Raw genomic sequence first — 8,657 nt, 5'->3', positions numbered from 1 at the left:
TACACAATTTTTGTCCGTCTCAGTTTCGTTTTAGCTAAAAATATTCTTTGAATAATTGATGTTTATTTAAATAAAAATTTTAGTACAAAGTTTATAAATGACAACGTTTTGTAAATACGAAATACCCGAATCAACAAATTTGCAACAACTTTGGAAATAACGATAAAAAAGGACCGAAAGAAAGCTTTCTTATCTAAAAAGCTTTTACAAACATTTATTATTAACAAACCATTCAATCGTTAGCGGTTATATAATTCCTTCATAAATATGCAAAATGAAAATTATAAACTTTGTATATGTTCTTGTGTGTCGTACGTATACGCGTACGTCCTTGTAAATGGTGATTTCGTTTATGTTTGACAATTTAATAACACTTTTAAGTACCATAAAATAATCTGTAGGAGGATGCATGGCAATCTAGAACTTATAATGTGTAGTTTAACAGAACTTAAGTGTCTGAAATTTATTTTCATAGTAAAAGAACTTATGAATGTAGAAAGTAGAAGTTTACACAAAGTTAATTTTGTGTTTATCATAACATTATTCCCTTACAATTTTAAATGTTGCGTTAACTTGTTTCTATGAATAAAATATCACACATTAACATGCTTTTTTAGACTTACTTCTTAAACTGATATGGAGCTGGTAAATCAAGTGTGAAGCCAGTAAGCAATCCAAGAAACAGTGCATAGAGCACGACAGTTAGGATGTTTAAAACAAGACCGATGCTTGTCCATTTCCTCTTAAGAAGAGCTGACACTAATGGGTGGTCTAACAACTCTATCCGTTTGGATGTGACCTGTAAAAGTCAAGCAAGTCTATGCGAAAATACTTTTTACAACTTTTAAAAAAATACACTTAGAATTTTTTCAAGTATGCCATCATTACAAACTGTAAAACATGAGTTCGTAAACCAATAAGAAGTGAAATGGCTTACCATTATCATCAGAGGGTGGTTTTCTTTAATAATATTTGGATTCTCGGTGTAGGGTTTACCTATAAAAAATATCATTTTGAAATAGTCATCACTTGAAATCAAATCGTTTTTCCAGTGAATAAATTTATCAAATAAATATTTCAAACACTTCGGAATGATTCTGACGTAAACATTAACTAACCTTTAAATTATCCCATGATGAAGCAAAAAAAAAAATAACTATACTTAATATCTTCATATTGCTGAAGGTTATTACGTAACGTCAAGATTTAGCACCGGCTCCAAAGTTTTAAGTCTGATACATGATATACCCAAATGTACAAAAAATAATTACTGCATTTTCCTAGCAAAAACACATGTTTATGAAATTATATATTTAATTAAATTTTGATTGTGAAAGATATACATGAAAAGTAATGAGCATAGTGAAAGGTATTGTCTGATACAACTTGAAACCTAGTTCTTTACAAACACATATTGTGCAGCACAAAAGATGTTCTTCAATGTAATTTGAAATGTTTTGGTATTTGAGATTGTTCAAAACGATCAATATTGCAATCAGGGAATTATATGTAATATATGCGACTATACTGATTAATAGTTCATAACTGTTAATTTCAGTATTTCAATGGATATAAATGAAATTTACCGAAACTCATAAAGTCTTAAGAAAGTACATTTTCAATAACCACACCCCACTAAACATTCACGATTATGTATTTGAAATATTGTCTGTATACGTTCGGAAGAAAATTGATAATATGCGTACAATACTGTTTTCGTTCTTTTCGCTTATTTTTGTTTAAACAAATGGAAAACACGGAACAAAATAAAAAATTGTTACTAATATTTCTTAGGTATTTCAAGCATTGCAGTACAAGACTTAATTTTTAATTAAGGCGACCATCCTGACTGCCACCAGTAAGCTGTAATTCTCAATGGAAATAAACAAGTGGGCGCGCAACCACAAAGTTCTGACAGCGCTAACACTAGATCAACCGGTATTTTTTTCGCGAAAAAACAAAAACAAAACAAAACATCAACAACAAAAAAAAAACAACAACAAAAAAAAAACAACAAGAAGCAAAAAAAAAACAAAAAAACAACAGAATATTTTTGAAATTTTCATTTGCTAAGAAGATGTCCTTTCTTCTTTCAATATCCAAAGTGCCTTGACACAACTCAGTATTTCGCGTAAAATGAGATTTGGATTCTGAATACTTCGTACACAAGGTGTTGAACCAATAGCCAATTGCATATTGCAGCTAATGTGTAGCTGGAGACACAAAACTCATTAACGGGCAAAACGCGATTTACATTCAATTTCAATAACTCAGCTGACAATCATTAAACTGGAAAACCAGTGTAATATGCGCAAGTACTTGAGCTACTGATCAATCCTGTAAATTTTCATTGAAATTGCACGAGTGGTATAAGAGGAGTAGTTCGGAAAAATTCTAAAAATAAAAGGGCCAACACTCACAAAAAATATTGATGATATGCACAACTAGACTTGGTACTTTGGATGAAATTGCACCAGTTGTTTCCGAGGTGTAATCCGGACAAGCTTCTGTAAGTTTAAGCAACACACAAAAAATATATTTTCATTGGGCCATTACATAGCCAAAAATCATTATACCGGAGAATACGTGTAATATGCGCAAGTACTTGCGCTACATTACAATCCTGTAAAGAATAATTGAAATGGCATTAATGGTTTAAGAGGAGTAGTCCGTACAGACTTTTAAAAATGAAAATCATTAAAGGGTCATACATCTGACAAAAACATTGAACCGAAAAATGGCAATACTATGCACAACTGAACTTGGTACTGATCATTCATGTTAAGTTAAGATGTAATTGCACTAGTAGTTTCTGAGGAGTAGTCCGGACATGACTTTTGTTTTGTGACGGACGGACGGAAAAATGATCCCTATATGTCGCCACTACTCTGACGACATCGGCAATATAGTATCGTGAAGCGTCATACCTCTGAACGCAAGTATGAATATCATTGTTGAAAATCGTTGTGGAAAAAACTTAACATGATTTGAAACGTCATGAACTAATTAAGAGCGAAACGTAGACATTCAACTGTGACAAATGTGGCTTGGCTTTCTCTATCAACGAGATCCCATCGGTCAACAAGTTGACAAAACAACATAAAAGTGGATAATGTGTTAATTGATTCAAGCAAGAAATAAAAAATTACTTACAGACACTCCTCTCAGAAATCATTAAAGGGAATGTCTTTATTAGAAAGAGTTTCTAAGCAAGGAATCTATTTCATGTAATGTCAGTTAAAATCAAAACAGAAGAAACCAACTTAAGACCATATTTGTTCAGTCCCGTTGGAATTAAACAATTCAGTAATGCTAACACTCTGAAACAACAGATGAAAATAGATAAAATTAAACTTTCGTGGATCATTAACGCATAATGAAACAATGAATAAACAACTTAATTAAAAAACCCTTTTCTAGCTTAGTTACAAACAATCTTATTTACTTCTACAATTCAACTTAACATTTAATGCATATGGCAATGAAACAGGATTTTTTTATCACAAGTGCAAATGTTGCTGCAATATGCATCAATTGAGAGGTGCTCATTACCTTACAAAATAATTCCTACGCACAGTTTATTTTCTATTTAGATTAAGTGCTATTGTACATTATTCCGGATGTTTTGTAAATCGTTCAAATTTGCATAATTATACTTATCGTATGCACTGTCCATGTGAGAGGGGTCAGATAATGAATTTAAAAAAATGCTTTCACTGATGCCGATTTGGTAAGAAGAGTAATTCATTTACAAACAAGACTTGCAATACTTGTAAAACAGTAGACAAATTGAACAAAGTCTGTTAATTGATTTATTGGGAAGTCAATCTACTATTTCGTTGAATTACTTCAAAAACCTCGTCTGAACAGCAAAAATGCGGGATATCAGGGTCGATTGTAGCTAAAGAGACTTGAACAGCGAATATGTTTTATAGTATACTACTGCTAGACCTTTTTACTGCCGAACAACGTCAAAATAAAAGCGACATATAAAGCTATGAAAGTCAGAAATAGGTCGATTTAAAATATTCATGGTAAAAATGTCATAAGTGCTATCAGGCCGGTTAAAAAAGAAAACAAGAGAGAACCTACAGAGGAGCCAATTTCAAAATGAATATTTCAATACTATGTTATAACAATTCGTAAATAATTGCCAACTTAAATTTTTTCAATATATTTATAAAGAGTGCAGTTCATTGTTTGAATGTGTTTGCATTTCATTTCCTGCAGAATTCTCCAGTTCATATTTTTTACCATAGCGCGACACGAATGACCGTTTCGTGAAACTAAAACAACTTCTTTAAATAGATTATCGGACTTTCACAATGTTAGGTCATCTATTTATAGCTTTCCCAATAAAATACATGATAACCCACTGTGTACTACAAAATAATTCTTAATTTCCTGTAAAGGAAATAAATTACCACATATGAGTTTATTTTTTGTTTTGTCTTTTTAACTGCCTTCCCAGCGGTGGAGGCGTGAAATTTGTTCCCATTCCTATTCATTGAATTATAAAGCATGCTGCGAATAACCGCAAGGGAAAACAATGTATGACTTTTCATAATAGAAATCGGAAGGAATTCTTGATTCCGAATTTATTTTTAGCTGTAAATCGAAGGGTTTAATTGATAAAAATCGGGCCTATGGACAAAAAAGACAACAAAAACAGCTTCGCGCATGTGGGCGCGGAGCAATGATAAGATGTTATCGTGTTTTATGCTTGTTTTCAAACTTATTTTTATATCACTTAAATGATATACTTGAATGTTTTCCTGTGGCCCTGTCTTTGTTCCTATTGTGTTTTAAATCAGGTAAAGTCTTGAACACTTTTTCACAATAACATTCATACTTGCATTCAGAGGAATGACGCTTCATTGTTTTGTGATGATACTCTGAAAAAGCCACTTGACTACATAGTCATATTCTAGCAAATTGTATGAAAAAATATTTAATTCCGGTCTTTTTCCTTTTATTCTATTTAGGTTAAACATTTTAAACATAGTACAAAAACTTGATTTTTTTGGGGGTTTGTTTGTGCTACCATCATAAAGCATAGTCTACTCCGTATAAATAAATAAGTATAAATGAAACAAGCATCTACGCGCCTAATCTAGATTTGTTTCAGTGTTTTCGCAAAATTACAATTAAAACTGTTACACAGTAAATAGAGCGTTTAAAACCCTTTCCGTACAAATGAGCAAGAACGAAGGTTGAAAATACAGCTTGAAATAGATTCTATAATGAATTAACAAGCTGTCTGAAACTGTAGCAGGGGGTCGAATGTAGAGCTGTGCGATACTTCTTTAAGCGAGGTAAAAATCATGCGATACGGAATAATGGAGGAAAAATAAGTGCAATCACACGTCAGAGTGATTGATTTTATTAATTATTTCACAAATCTTCGAAAACAATTGCATATTTTGTATTGAAGATGTGAAGATAGGACCGACACATATTTCATCAAAATTATAGAGGCTTAAATTCATAATTAAAAAAGTTATTGAAGGTAAACTGAAGGCAACTGATTTTGTGTCGGAGAATACAATCGCTTTCAGCAAGCTTATTTAAAAATAGCTAATTTCTTTTCCTTTTAATTCTATCAGGGTAATCATTAATGAGTTGCATAGCAAATAACTATGTGCTCCGATACATAGACGCTTACAGGTCAAAATATTTAAGTGTACGCTGGGTTTTGGTGCGATAAAATAACTGTACGCTGTTAAAGGTTCGATATTTTTTTAATTATCACATTCCTTGTACATGTTTTCCTATGATTTTAAGTGTTGCTATTTGAACTAAATTTTAATAATTAGATATCTACCTGTCATAATGAAGAGTTGGAAAAAGTAACTTTTGTCTAAGATCTTAGATAACTATGTTTCTTGTCATCACTCAATTTTCAACTACGTTCATAGTTACTGTATTTTCATTCCAAAAAGGTGTCGCCCTTTTTAATAACAAGAATCTTGTTTTTGTACTGTATCTTGTTTGTGATTTATTTTTTTATTTTTTTATTTTTCATATGAAAGTTCAAATTCTGGTATCCCTACTAGACCTTTTGATATGTGCATAATTCTCCCCTCAGTTTGCACATCATTTGGATATATAGAATTTCTAGAGCGCACATCAGTTACATAAAAGGCACATACACGTTCAAATGTTGTTTTTTTAAACTCTAGCATGCCACTTAGGCAAGAACAAACAGCAGTCCACACAACTTTAAAAAGTCACTAGCTTGCATAAGAGGTCACAGAAGCATTTTAAAGGACTCATTAGGAACCTTAACAATAATAAAACACGATATGCTATCAGTCCTTATATCATGTAGTACATTTCATTCTGCAACTTTTAAATAATTATATATACACTTTTAGTTTCAATTTTATTAAAAAAATAAGGAATAGTGGGAATATTTGTAAAAAAATTAGGAGTATGGCAAAACAGTAGGAAAGTAGGCTAAAGTAGGACTACTTTTAAGCCTGTATAATAAAAGTGTTATAATTGCGTTAATCTTTGACCTCAAATGACATTAAATACATACGGGTCATCCAATAGGCTTTTGTCAATGTTTTTGAATTAAAAAAATATATAATATCCAATCTATAAAGGAAATCAAACCAGTATTTTTTCATAGAATTTAAATTTCCTTTGCCAAAAAAAAAAAACAACAACAACAACAAACAAAACAAGAGAAAAAAACCCCCAAAAAACAACAAAAAAACCCCCGCAATTTATTACATGTACTTCTAAAGGTATTGAATGAACGTAGGAACGGATGGGAAGCGTTTTTCAGACCAGTGCATATAATACAATAGTACATCCACTTCTCATATGTTGCTGTTTTCATAAAGTTATTGTTTCTTTACATTAATATGCAATAAATAATAAAAAAAAACAACATACATTTGTATTATTCAATGATAAAACCTTTATTGAATGAATGGAATAAACAAAACAAATACCATCGTTACTATATGTTATTTGATAGAATTTCAAGATCCTCTGCGATAACTTATCTAATTATAATATACAACCTATGTGAGAAAAGAAGATATAAATTAAAAATATCATAGTATAATACATTAATTGACACTGTTGCTTTTATTGACGCTGTCGTTTACATATGATTAACATACAAACACAAAACTTGATATTTCATCAATATTTAATTAGAATGTTTTGTAATGAGAAAGTCCCCGTCTCTACAGAAAAACACACCAACATTTGTGCGTACAGTTAGTTCATCGGACCAATTATTAGGCGTACAGTAAGAAAACTGGAAATATTGTATATATTTTTGGATAGATATTGAAAACTACTCTTGTATATCGTTTTGTAATAAAAACTAAACATGTAGGGACTTAAACTAATCGATAATCTCGTTTTAAAACTACTTATACTGTATTCCTTTGCATTTGAATATCAGGTTGACAGTTGAATTTGCAGCAACAAATACCTCAATAACTTCCTCAATACTTTAAAATTTAGTATTTTATTTTGACGATCATGCAGAATTAGTTCTGATCAGCATGCACAATACTATCCTTCAGGAAATAAAAATATACAACACATATTTGAAAAAAAAATGCTTTTACCGACTTTCATTTTAATTTTCTTCGGCTATCTTTCCGTATCGAACGATTTCACCTCGCTTAAAGAAGTATCGCACCGCTATATCTTCGAACTCTGTGTAAGTTAAATCGATATCTTCTCAATTTCAGTTACATTTCGGCGGCAGGTGTACGCAGTATCCAGAATCCAAATCGCATTCAATGCAAAATACTGACGAGAAAGTGAAGAGATTGTCAAGCCATTCGAGTATTTAAACTAGAAAACTGGATGTAAAGGATAACTTCGTTGCAAAAGAGATCAAATTCATATCCGGTTGATAAAGTGTTCTTGCCATCAAAATTTTGAGGATACGAGAAATAAAAACCGATAAATTTCGGTGTAAAATAATGACTGGCTAGTGCTAGACCCGGTTAGATCCGATCGTTAACCAATAATTAGTAAATGAAAGCAACATACTGCTCTGTTTCTTTTCTATATCTTCGGAATGCTTCGAGTCAACTTTGATGCCAGCTGAAAAAGATATAAATAAATTATGGTAAAATGTATATTCATTTGATGTAAATTAATTTAAGTGATATATCACTATTTAATAACAACACAATAGTCAGCATTTAAGATCGTTTGTTAAAATATTGTTTGTATACGCCTGAACGAATACTTATGATATGCGACCGGTCGTATAATTATTTAAGCAGTTTCCTGTCCGCTAAGAATAATATAAAAATTAAGAGACCTTACCAAAAGTCTTTGGTTCTTTAATTGTATGTAATATATCCAGCATTGCAATAATATACTTATCTGTAACTTAGGCGACCTTTCTGACGACCAGCATTTAGCTAGTAATTCCAATGGATATTGATGTGTGGTAAAACTGTTTTTATTCATAATTGTTATAGTGAACTGATATAAAAAAAATCTTATAAAAATACAGATATCAAAGCAGACGAAATTCAGTGTATTATATAAACCAGGCAGTATTAAGTGATTCAACGTTAAACATTTATGAAGTGAAGTGAAAATTAATATAATAAGTAAATAAATAACATACTTCTCTGGTTTGTTTCCGAATCTTTAGAATTCTT

General features: G+C 31.1%; 1 long non-coding RNA gene across 1 annotated transcript; it reads right to left on the bottom strand.

The window, feature by feature from the left end:
- Positions 1 to 629: 629 nt before the first annotated feature.
- LOC132750301 (uncharacterized) lies at positions 630 to 8,087 on the bottom strand. The gene is made up of 3 exons (XR_009628525.1): positions 8,032 to 8,087; positions 938 to 996; positions 630 to 799 (listed from the first exon to the last, which is right to left on the bottom strand). It is a non-coding gene; the product is annotated as an uncharacterized LOC132750301 (long non-coding RNA).
- Positions 8,088 to 8,657: the final 570 nt, after the last annotated feature.

The sequence above is a fragment of the Ruditapes philippinarum genome, unplaced genomic scaffold, assembly GCF_026571515.1.
Source record: "Ruditapes philippinarum isolate M1 unplaced genomic scaffold, ASM2657151v2 ctg2235_1_1_1_1, whole genome shotgun sequence".
NCBI classification, from domain to species: domain Eukaryota; kingdom Metazoa; phylum Mollusca; class Bivalvia; order Venerida; family Veneridae; genus Ruditapes; species Ruditapes philippinarum.
This window is presented reverse-complemented; position numbering and strand designations above follow the sequence as displayed.